The 11,058-nt window shown below is 41.9% G+C and overlaps 1 long non-coding RNA gene across 1 annotated transcript; it reads right to left on the bottom strand.

Annotated features, from left to right (window-relative positions):
- Positions 1 to 301: 301 nt before the first annotated feature.
- LOC133647801 (uncharacterized) lies at positions 302 to 1,036 on the bottom strand. Its single transcript, XR_009825780.1, has 3 exons — positions 779 to 1,036; positions 460 to 543; positions 302 to 322 (listed from the first exon to the last, which is right to left on the bottom strand). It is a non-coding gene; the product is annotated as an uncharacterized LOC133647801 (long non-coding RNA).
- Between the last annotated feature and the right edge of the window lie 10,022 nt (positions 1,037 to 11,058).

Below are 11,058 nucleotides of genomic sequence, written 5' to 3'. Positions count from 1 at the left end.
ACCTGCACCCTGCCTCCCACTGTGGTCTGCATATCAGGATCACAACAAACCATCCTCGTCTCACCCGACACATTCCGACTTTTACAAAGCAATGCTGCCACCTACTGAAATGGAGTATTACGTGGTTACCCTGCCGAGTTTTACGCAGCACAGACACTAAGCAACGGCACATTATTGGCAGATTCTAATTATTGATTTGCCAAAAATATTTTTGGGATAAATTAGGTGAAGTAGCATAATTTCCCACGGCACACCAGACAATATCTCACAGCACTAGCGGCACAGTGGTTGAAAAACACTGCTGTAGAGGATGGAGATGGACCTAAGATGAAATACATACATACATACATATAGGCACACATATTAATGAGATACTTTGACTATATTAATTTCCCTTCAGGTGTAATGTTTATACTAAGAAATTAAATGTATACTGTATGGTGACAGTCTTTTCCTCACCTGATTCATCACTCACAGTTGAGCCTGAGGATGTGGACTGGCTCTGGGCTGATTCTGTGCCTCCAAAGTATTTTAACAATGCTCCTGGGGAAGTTTCACATAACTTATGAGTTGATGTAAAAAATAATGTTTATTTTACTCACATAAATTACCGTGCTCTGCTGCAAACAATTTGTGCAAACAACATATCTCACTAGTAACCTGATGCTAAAAACATATTGCTAGCACCGCGCTAGCTAGCTAACGTCACCTAGCTAAAGCTAATTACAGCTACAAATCTCTTTGATAAACTTTTTATTACCAAGTCATGCAAACATACCTTTATCATGGCATTTTTTCTCCTCTTCCACTTTCTTCTTCTTCCTTTTTTCTGCACCTGAAGGATATGTCCTTTTTTGTGACATTGTTTTGCCTCTATCTGCGCTTTTGATGCCCAGTGCGCACTGGCATTGCACGGCAGGCGGCAAACGTCACAGGTGCAGCAGAGGCAGCTTTACATTTAAAGAGAGGCAGGAAGAATCACTAGGCCTAGATCAGCAGCAGCACTCTGTTGACCTAAAATTGTGTTTTTGTACAATAATATATTGTTGGAGCCAAAATTCCTTATTTGTTTATATTGTTTTTATTTTTATTTTCTCTAATTGATTGTTGGGTTCAGCATGTTTAATTTCCTTTTCGGCAGATTGCTCCACTCACTTCCTGTTAAGAACCAGGAAGTATTGACCGGGGAGGGGACTGTTGCCATGGTGCGGTTACCATGGTAGCCTCCTTTAAATTGGTTTCAGGTGTGAGCATGGGAGGGCGATTGGAGGACAAACAGCTTTCGACCGTGTTCGTGGTCGTGTTCGTGATCGTGTTCGTGTCATGTCGTATCGTGTCATGTGGTGACAATGATGTGATAATGTGCCAATCAAGGTCAGCATACTTTGTTATAGAATTTACATTTGATTTAAATTAGATAGCTGGAATAAACGGATTGTCATATCCAAACACAGTTCTACAGTACTGGACATTCTATTATTTTCACGCGTCAAACTGGTCAACACAGTCGCCCTCGGTACCAGCCCAAAGGTAAGGGCTGTACATTAAGTCGAAAACTATAGTCTTCGTTTTTGAAAAAGACTAAGTTTGAATGTCAGTAAGACACACAGTGGACACTTCATTAGGAACAGGAAGTAAATAGACTGCAAGCAGCGCGCAGTGTGTGCACCTGGAGCGCACGCTGAGACGGTGTTCAGCCACAGGCCGGGCTGTTTCGCCTCCTTTGGACCAGGAGAAGAGCCAGACAGTGGACGGGATCGTCGTTTGGAGCCAGGAGCAACGCAGCGACAGGCAGACGGAGGACGCCGCGCTGATCGAGACGGAGGACGCCGCGCTGGTCGAACAACAGCCACGGCAGCCGCAGCCCTCGTCGTTTGGAGTGACAGCTGAGCAGCGCTGGGACACGCAACGCTGTTTGAAGTTATTGAACTCTTTTCGAAGATATTGAACTCTTTTCGAAGAAACTCTTTTGAAGACAAGAACAAAGTAAAGGTATGTAGCGCGCTACACGGGTTAATAGATGGCCATATAATAGTGTGTGCACACAAAGACAGAAACAAAAAATTCAATGCATTGGTGGTTAATTTTCATTGTTGTTTAACCCATTAGTGGGTATTTTCTATGATGTTTTGTGCATGATTGCAACCCGTTCGTGGGTACATTTCAATTACAAGGTGGTGTTTTATGATTCCTTGTGCAAGCCCGTTTGTGGGTGAGGTTTGATTTGAACAAATGCAAATTAATAATTGCGGGTTTTTATTTTTGGTGTTTTGACTGACATTAACAAGGTTTCCATATATTTGATTTGATTTTGAATTTGTGGGTTGTGTATAATCATGGATCCTGGAAAAGGCAAACATGATGCTTTGGAAATGCATGATCATGCGTTAATGGAGGAGTTAAAGTTAACGCATTCAATTGGTGACACAATTAAAGGTCAAATGGAACCCTCACAGGCTGAATTGTCAGAAATGACTGACATGGAAAATCAGGTGGACACAAATCAAACATCTGCTGTAAAAAAAAAACGCACAGTGAAAATGACATCAAAAGCTCTACTGATGAGAATTGAAACACTTCAGAAGGAGAGAAGATCCAAATTAAACAAGGCAAGCAACATGCAGAAACATATCATGGAGAGGATGGAAATTGGAGAGGACAAAATGGAAGTGCAATCGTCTTTCACCAAATATCTCAATGTTGTAAAGGAAGCTGCAAGTGCACACCAATCCCTCCTACCAATTCTACCTACAGAGGACCAAATCAAAAACGACATATGGTACAAAGCCAAATTGATCAATGTGCATGAATTTATTGAGCATGTTAACACCTGGATAAAAACACCAACCCTGGAAAATATTGAGGATTTGGAAAGCGAAATTAATCCAAATGACAGCATTTCTAATGTTGTAAGTCACAAATCACATGGGAGTCACACACACTCTGGTTCTAGTCGGTCAAGCACCTCCTCAGCTCGCAGACAGGCAGAGGCCGAAAGGGCTGCCCTCGCTGTCCGCTCTGCAGCTCTAAAGGAAAAACATGCATTGGAAGAGGAGGAGGAAAGGATAAAAAGGAAATTGGAAGAGGAGTCGTCACAGATCAAAAGGAAATTGGAAGAGGAGTCGTCACAGATCAAAAGGAAATTAGAAGAGGAGAGGGAAAGAATCAGAAAGAAAAAGGAAATTATGGATATGGATGCTCAATTGGCAGCTGCTGATGCGAAATTAGCAGTTTTAAAGGCTCCCAGCCGTCATGCTTCCTCCCATACAGCATCTGATGGCATGAGCTCCTACTTACAGAGAACTAAGGAACCACCAGTCACTCTCAACCCCCAGGCTAAAGACTATCAACCCCTCACACAGCAGCAGTCAAGCCAAGCTTCACCACCACCTCCACCACAGTCTATACACCATCCATCTGAGCAACAACAAATAACAGCATGGCAACTACAATATAGCACACCACTTCCCATTCAACCACCCACCTTTTGGCAAGAGCAACAGTCCATGCTTTCACACCCTAAACCCATACAGGTACAACTGCAACCACCACCTTCTTTACCAAACCAGCAGCAGGTCTCTTGGAATACAATGCAGGACCACAGCCCTACAACCCACATGGACCCCCCTGTACAGCAAACTAACATTTTCCCTCCAACCAATGGCAACCCTACGGTAATTGATTTATTGCACAGGCAAAATGAGATTGCAACATTGCAAATGTCGTTGCAAACTTCTCATCTACTCCCACCAAGGGAGATTCCCTATTTTGACGGTGATCCATTACTGTACAGAACCTTTGTCAGAGCATTTGTGCAATGTGTTGAGAAAAACACAAGCAACAAAGGAGACTGTTTGTACTATCTGGAAATGTACACTAGGGGTCAACCTAAAGAACTGGTACGTAGCTGTCAACACATGCCCCCAGAAAGAGGCTATGAGATGGCAAAGTTTTTGTTGGAAAAACACTTTGGTGACCAGTACCAGATAACAGCAGCTTACATGGAAAAAGTGTTCAACTGGCCTGTGGTGAAGTCTGAAGATGTACGAGCTCTGCAAGCCTACTCACTGTACCTTCGAGAATGTTGCACTGCCATGGAAAACTTGCAGTACATGCAGGAACTTAATATGCCAGCTAACACGAAAACTGTAATCTTCAAGCTGCCGTACAAGCTGCGAGAAAGCTGGAGAGTCTCTGCATGCAACATCATGGAAAACCACCATCGCAGACCTCAGTTCACAGACATTGTTGCATTTATTGAGCGACAGGTGAAAATTGTCTCAGACCCAGTCTTTGGAGGCATCCAGAATGCACCACAAAGTACAGGAAGTAACCCTGTAAAAGGAATGAAATCACATGGTAAACCTAAATTCCAAGGTAGCAGTTTTGCCACAACCATTAAAATCGAAACCCCTGATGCGGAAAATAAAACCAGATTCAAACCTGCTCCAAAGCAAAGTGCACCTGCTCATACCACAAACGCCTGTGTTTGCTGCTCTAAAAATCATGCTCTTGACCAGTGTCCTCATATGGAGGAGAAGACCCACAGAGAGAAGTTAACTTTCATAAGACAGAAAGGAATCTGTTTTGGGTGTCTTCATGTTGGACATCTTAGCAGGCATTGTGATAAGCGCTTGACCTGCAAGATATGCAAGCAAAATCATCCAAGTCTGCTTCATATTGGTCAGAAGGAAAGAGCAAGCAACATAATTCCAAACCAAAATAAGGCAAGAGGACCATCTGTGAGTAATGCACAAATATCGCTGCAAACATGTGAACAAACGGGGGCTGGAAATAGAATTTTGTCAATTCTGCCTGTACAGATAAAGTCCAGCAAAGGACACCCAGTCATAAAAACCTATGCATTCTTGGATCCGGGCAGCACAGATACATTTTGTTCTGAAAATTTGATGACCAAGCTCAACTTGAAAGGAAGAAAAACTCAAATCAATCTCCTAACCATGGGCCCAAAAACATCAATTTCCAGTTACATGCTGACAGACTTAAAGATTTCAAGCCTTACTGGGCAACAGTTCTACAACCTTCCCAAGGTCTACACCCAAAAAAGGATGCCCTTAACTACAAACAACCTCATCAATAAAGAGGAGTTTGCTAAATGGCCATACTTGGATGGTGTCACTCTTCCTCGCATTCAAGCCGATGTAGAGCTAGTGATTGGGACCAATGCGTCTAAACTGCTTGAACCCTGGGAAGTGGTCAACAGTCATGGAAATGGACCATATGCCGTTAAGACCCTATTGGGGTGGGTCATCAATGGCCTTCCTGATTACAGTAAGAAGATGAGTAAGATTGGCTGCTCCACTACTACTGTTAACAGGACCTCCATAACGAAGCAAGAGGAGCTGCTGCAAAATCAATACAACCATGATTTACACGACAGGTCATCAGAAAACATTTCTAGAGATGACATGAAGTTCATGAAGGTCATGACTAAACCGTGCAAGCTTCAAAATGGACACAACAAAATGGAACTTCCCTTCAAAAAGAAGGATGATGTGTCTCTGCCCAACAATCAGTGCGTTGCTAGGCAACGCACTGACTTGGTCGGAAAAGGAGGTTTGGGAAAAAGGAAAGATTTCAAACATCTGATGTCACACAATGGCGGTACATTAATACCACTCAAAATCCTGCAGACAAAGCCTCAAGAGGAGTTGAAGTGAATCAGGATGAAGAAACAGAGGAAGAATGGCCAGCTGATATGTTGGAGTATTGGATCGCAGCGGAGGACCCTGAGAGGTCAGTTGCCTGGATCCTGAAAATAAGGACTCTACTGGAGATGAGTCAAACGAGGAAATCACTAAGTGACAAAGTGGATCAGGAAATGATGCGCATTAAAGCTGCACTAAAAAAGGAGACAAGTTCAATACATCTCTGACCTATGCTGGAAACGCTGGTTAAGAGAGTATTTACCTTTGCTACAGTAGCGGCAGAGGTGGAGCAAACAGAGAAGAAGTCTCGTCCCAAATGACATGTTGTACTGATCGCAGACAACACCGCGCCACGTGGCTCTTGGTTACTTGGAAGAGTCATGGAGACTTATCCAGATAAAAAAGGATTGGTGTGTTCTGCTAAAATCAAAACTGAAAAAACACTAACTCAAAGATGGTTATTATTTGTTTATATTTATGGCTCCATTGTTATTTATTTTGAATTGTTCATGGCATCCTGCCTTTCTCAATTGGGGGCCGGAGTGTTGGAGCCAAAATTCCTTATTTGTTTATATTGTTTTATTTTTATTTTCTCTAATTGATTGTTGGGTTCAGCATGTTTAATTTCCTTTTCGGCAGATTGCTCCACTCACTTCCTGTTAAGAACCAGGAAGTATTGACCGGGGAGGGGACTGTTGCCATGGTGCGGTTACCATGGTAGCCTCCTTTAAATTGGGTTCAGGTGTGAGCATGGGAGGGCGATTGGAGGACAAACAGTTTTCGACCGTGTTCGTGGTCGTGTTCGTGGTCGTGTTCGTGGTCGTGTTCGTGGTCATGTTCGTGTCATGTCGTATCGTGTCATGTGGTGACAATGATGTGATAATGTGCCAATCAAGGTCAGCATACTTTGTTATAGAATTTACATTTGATTTAAATTAGATAGCTGGAATAAACGGATTGTCATATCCAAACACAGTTCTACAGTACTGGACATTCTATTATTTTCACGCGTCAAACTGGTCAACACAGTCGCCCTCGGTACCAGCCCAAAGGTAAGGGCTGTACATATATCTTTGATCATTTAGAAATCATCAGTCAGACTCGTACAGGCAAAAAATAAAAAATAATAATTTGGGGGCCCCAAATGATTTAAAGCACCTCTTGTAGAGTGGCGTTTCAGTGTTATAGCGTCACCTTTATCGTTAGTTTTTAAGCCAAAATGCGTCCATTCTCCCTTTCCTTGTACAAAAAGTACTCCATGATTGTGCGCTGCCGAACATGCTCCTCTGCTTGTAAAACCAGCAATGTCCCGACTTGACGACGGCGTGCAGTCATGCCTGTTAAAAAAAATAAATAAATAAAATAAACAGGAACCAGTATAGTACCATTTTTGATTCATCAGTACCGCGCTACTTTGATAGTACCGGTATACCGTACAACCCTAGTAACTAGTGAACGGGTCAAACGATACTGAATCATCGATGCATGACTAGATTAGAAAGTACTTTATTGATCCCAGAGGGGAAATTACATTTTCAGCACAATTCCATTTAAGATCAGACAAAACATAACAGGGAGACAGAAAACACAAAGGAGTGATACAGTGTCCCTCGGTGTGTGTCACTTTAAAGGGCACCTGTTATGCAAGCCAACTTTTATTTCAGTACCTATTAGTACCTGATTTTGTGTATTTGGGATCTTCATAAGTCCCTTAAAATTTGTAATTAAACCATGGAGGCATGGTGGGAATATTTATAAAACAATCTCGCCTTTCTACATATTTCCTCCAAACTCGCCGATTTGGAATTTGCCCAATTTGTGACTTTTTTTCCAAAGTGTGACGTCAGCAGATATCTCCATATATGGTCATAAGACCTTGCGCGAGTCCGCCATTGTAGTCCCACGTTGTAGTCAATAAGTTCCTTCCTTTTCTCTATTCTCTTGTTGTGGGGCAGACGAGCTCGTACATGCACATGCATCCTCCATTTCTAATACAAAGTAGCATATAGTTCTAACTTACATCCGTCAGTAGACTCCATATGGAAGCACTAAAAACTACAACATGGCTGACAGGGACACTGTCAAAGTGGAGGCACATAAATAAGACCCCCTACAGAACGTCATTTAGAACATACTCATAATCTGTTTATGCAATCAATGTTGCTCAAATTTGATGACCTTGTTAAATATAATACATTAATAATCTTATATAAAGCATTTAACAAATTATTGCCGCCTAATCTACAACATTTTTTTATAAGACGAGTGCAGGCCCATAACTTGAGAGGCTTTGGATATTTCTCATTGCAGAGAGCTCAAACCACTCGTAAACGTTTTTGTGTGTCTGTATGCGGAGTAAAACTATGGAACAAACTGGACTTACAACACAAGCAATGCCAAACTATTAATCGATTTAAACTATTATACAAACATGGGGTCTGGTTCAAATATAGAGATGAGGGTCTTTAATTTGACCTGCTGCTATACTCTGTCTCAAAGTGTTAACATGTGCTCAATGTTTCCTTACCATTATTGCTATGTTGTCTATTACCATTATTGCTATGTTGTCTATTACCATTGTTGGTATATTCATTATTCCTACATTGTTGATACAAATTATTGTTACAGTGTAATAATTATTGTTACCTGTGGTAATGCCACTATGATACAACATCTGTATTATAATCCTTAAACAAAGTAACAGTGAAACTCATGTGAATAATCACTGAATAGAGAACTGGGGGTGGGATTAAATAAATTATCTTCTTCCCACTCCCTTTCAGGCAAAACTGGACAATCATGCATTACATACTATACATTACCTTTTGCACTATATTAATTTATATTATTATGTGTTGACAACTTTGTAGTTTTTTATGTTATTGCCTGAAATTAAAAAAAATATATATAAAAAAATAACAATAATAAATATACAAAAAATATTTCTGTGTAGGTCAAATTTAGTAACCTTTTTTATTATTAACTATTATGCAACATTAACACAGTATCAGTGCAGTGTCGATACAGGTAGTGATTGTGTCATACACTCATTTGCCCATCACTAGTAATATGCTTTTGGTGCATCGTTTTTATCAAAATTACACATTTCAGAAAAATCTGGTTCAAGTAAACCAATGGATTATTTCCGTCTGCACGGTAATCTTCTTGAACGGTGATATTGTGAAAATTAACGTAAAGAAAACCTGCATTAAAAGATGAAAATGATATTTAGGGCGCTAAATAGTGGCCTTGTGGTTAGAGTGTCCGCCCTGAGATCGGTAGGTTGTGAGTTCAAACCCCGGCCGAGTCATACCAAAGACTATAAAAATGGGAGCCATTACCTCCCTGCTTGGCACTCAGCATCAAGGGTTGGGATTCCCGGGCGCGGCCACTGTTGCTGCTCACTGCTCCGCTCACCTCCCAGGGGGTGAACAAGGGGTTGGGTCAAATGCAGAGGACAAATTTCACCACACCTGGTGTGTGTGTGACAATCATTGATACTTTAACTTTACTTTCAACAAATTTAACTGCCTTGCATTTCCTGACCTATTTTGCATCAAGTGTTTAGTACATAAAAGGTCAGTTTCTGCATCTTCTAAAGTTAAGTGGAAAACAAAGTCATCCGCCATGGAAGCATCCAAAATGAAGGGACAGGGAGTTGGAGGTCCTCAGGTAAGCTGCTGAGAAGATCTTCATCAGTGTGTCAGCACACATCAAAAGCAGATTTGAGCTTGTTGCGTCCCCTCAGCCTGTAAACCACATCCCCTCCCTGTCCTTCACCTCGTGCCAGAGGCAGTCACCTGCCGCCAGGACGCGCTTACGCCGACACCTCGCCAAAACATCCCATGGAATGGGGACAGATGTCCAGTTGGCGCATTTATGGCAGCGAATAAATATGTCTGCCCTTCAGTTTTTGCCATGGGGGGGCAAAAAGAGGCCGTCTAGCCAGGACTAGTCCATTTTTACACAGATGGTGATCAAAGACATCAACTCTTAAAGAGGCACTATCACCGCCCTGAGATTGGTAGGTCGTGAGTTCAAACCCCGGCTGAGTCACACCAAAGACTACAAAAATGGGACCAATTACCTCCCTGCTTGGCACTCAGCATCAAGGGTTGGAATTGGGGGTTAAATCACCAAAAATGATTCCGGGCGCGGCCACCGCTGCTGCTCACTGCTCCCCTCACGTCCCAGGGGGTGAACAAGGGTGATGGGTCAAATGCAGAGGACACATTTCACCACACCTAGTGTGTGTGTGACAATCATTGGTACTTTAACTTTAACTATAATCATGCAAGACCAACTTGTTTGCCTATTGTGTATTTGGATCTGCATAAGTCCCAACATGTTTTTACATCAAACCATCGAGACACTGCAGAGGTATTAAACAATCCTGCCTTCCTTCCTACTTCCTCCAAACGGTCCGTTTGGAATATGCTCCTTTTGTGACGTTTTGTTCAAGTGTGACGTCAGCGAATTATCCATATATGGTAGACATTTTCCCCAAACATCTTTCTGTGACTCAGCCAATTTAAATTGATGTCAAACCGGCGGTGCTACATCATGTTCAAGATGAAACCCAATGAAGGAAAATGCTCTGTTGTTAGTTTGCTTTACCCAGTACAAGTCACGACACCATCTTTCAGCCTCATCTGAAGTCAAATGTGCCTTACTTTGCACTTTTATGCCTATGTGCCTTCAACTGTGAGGAAGTTACTTCAAGAGTAGCCCTGCTTCAACCACAGACCTTCACAAAAAGATAGTTTTTCCGAAATACCACATTTAATGGCGGGCTGGGTGACTACTATTTATGGCAATGAAACGGTAAGAAATACCAGTAGGTTAGAAATGAGTGAATGATGCATTAAAATAGCTATTTGTTGTATAGCTAGTTTAGCCTTCTACTGCAAGACAACAGTGTCACTGTCCTCCGGCAAAATATAGAATTATTTTCCTAAAAACTTCTTTTAATTGGACCAGCTCCTACTGTGTTGGCACTCGACGATACAGTTTTCATATGGTAATCCGTTATTACGCTCACATTGTCGCTCGTATTGTACAAATACTCGTAGCATACTTTGTAGCCTTGAGCCTCTATTTGTTTACAACTTAAAGCAGCCGAGTTATTTACATGATGGAGAATAGAAAAGCCTTTTATTGCCAATATACACATGTACCCTTCGAAAAAGTTAGACTCGGTAGGAATGTAACCTTGGTCAGCATATAGTTCCAGACCTGTACATCAGCCAGGCTTTGCTCCTCTTTTGCCCAACTACATCGCCTTCTTCCTTTGAGTCTGCAACAAAACACGGCGAGACGCTGGCCTCGCTATATCATCTGTGATGTTGTGTTGTGGTGAAATTCCCTCAAAACAGATGGCTGGTGGGCC

The sequence above is a fragment of the Entelurus aequoreus genome, linkage group LG04, assembly GCF_033978785.1.
Source record: "Entelurus aequoreus isolate RoL-2023_Sb linkage group LG04, RoL_Eaeq_v1.1, whole genome shotgun sequence".
NCBI lineage: Eukaryota > Metazoa > Chordata > Actinopteri > Syngnathiformes > Syngnathidae > Entelurus > Entelurus aequoreus.
The sequence above is the reverse complement of the archived record's forward strand: the minus strand, read 5'-3'. Positions and strand labels throughout refer to the sequence as shown.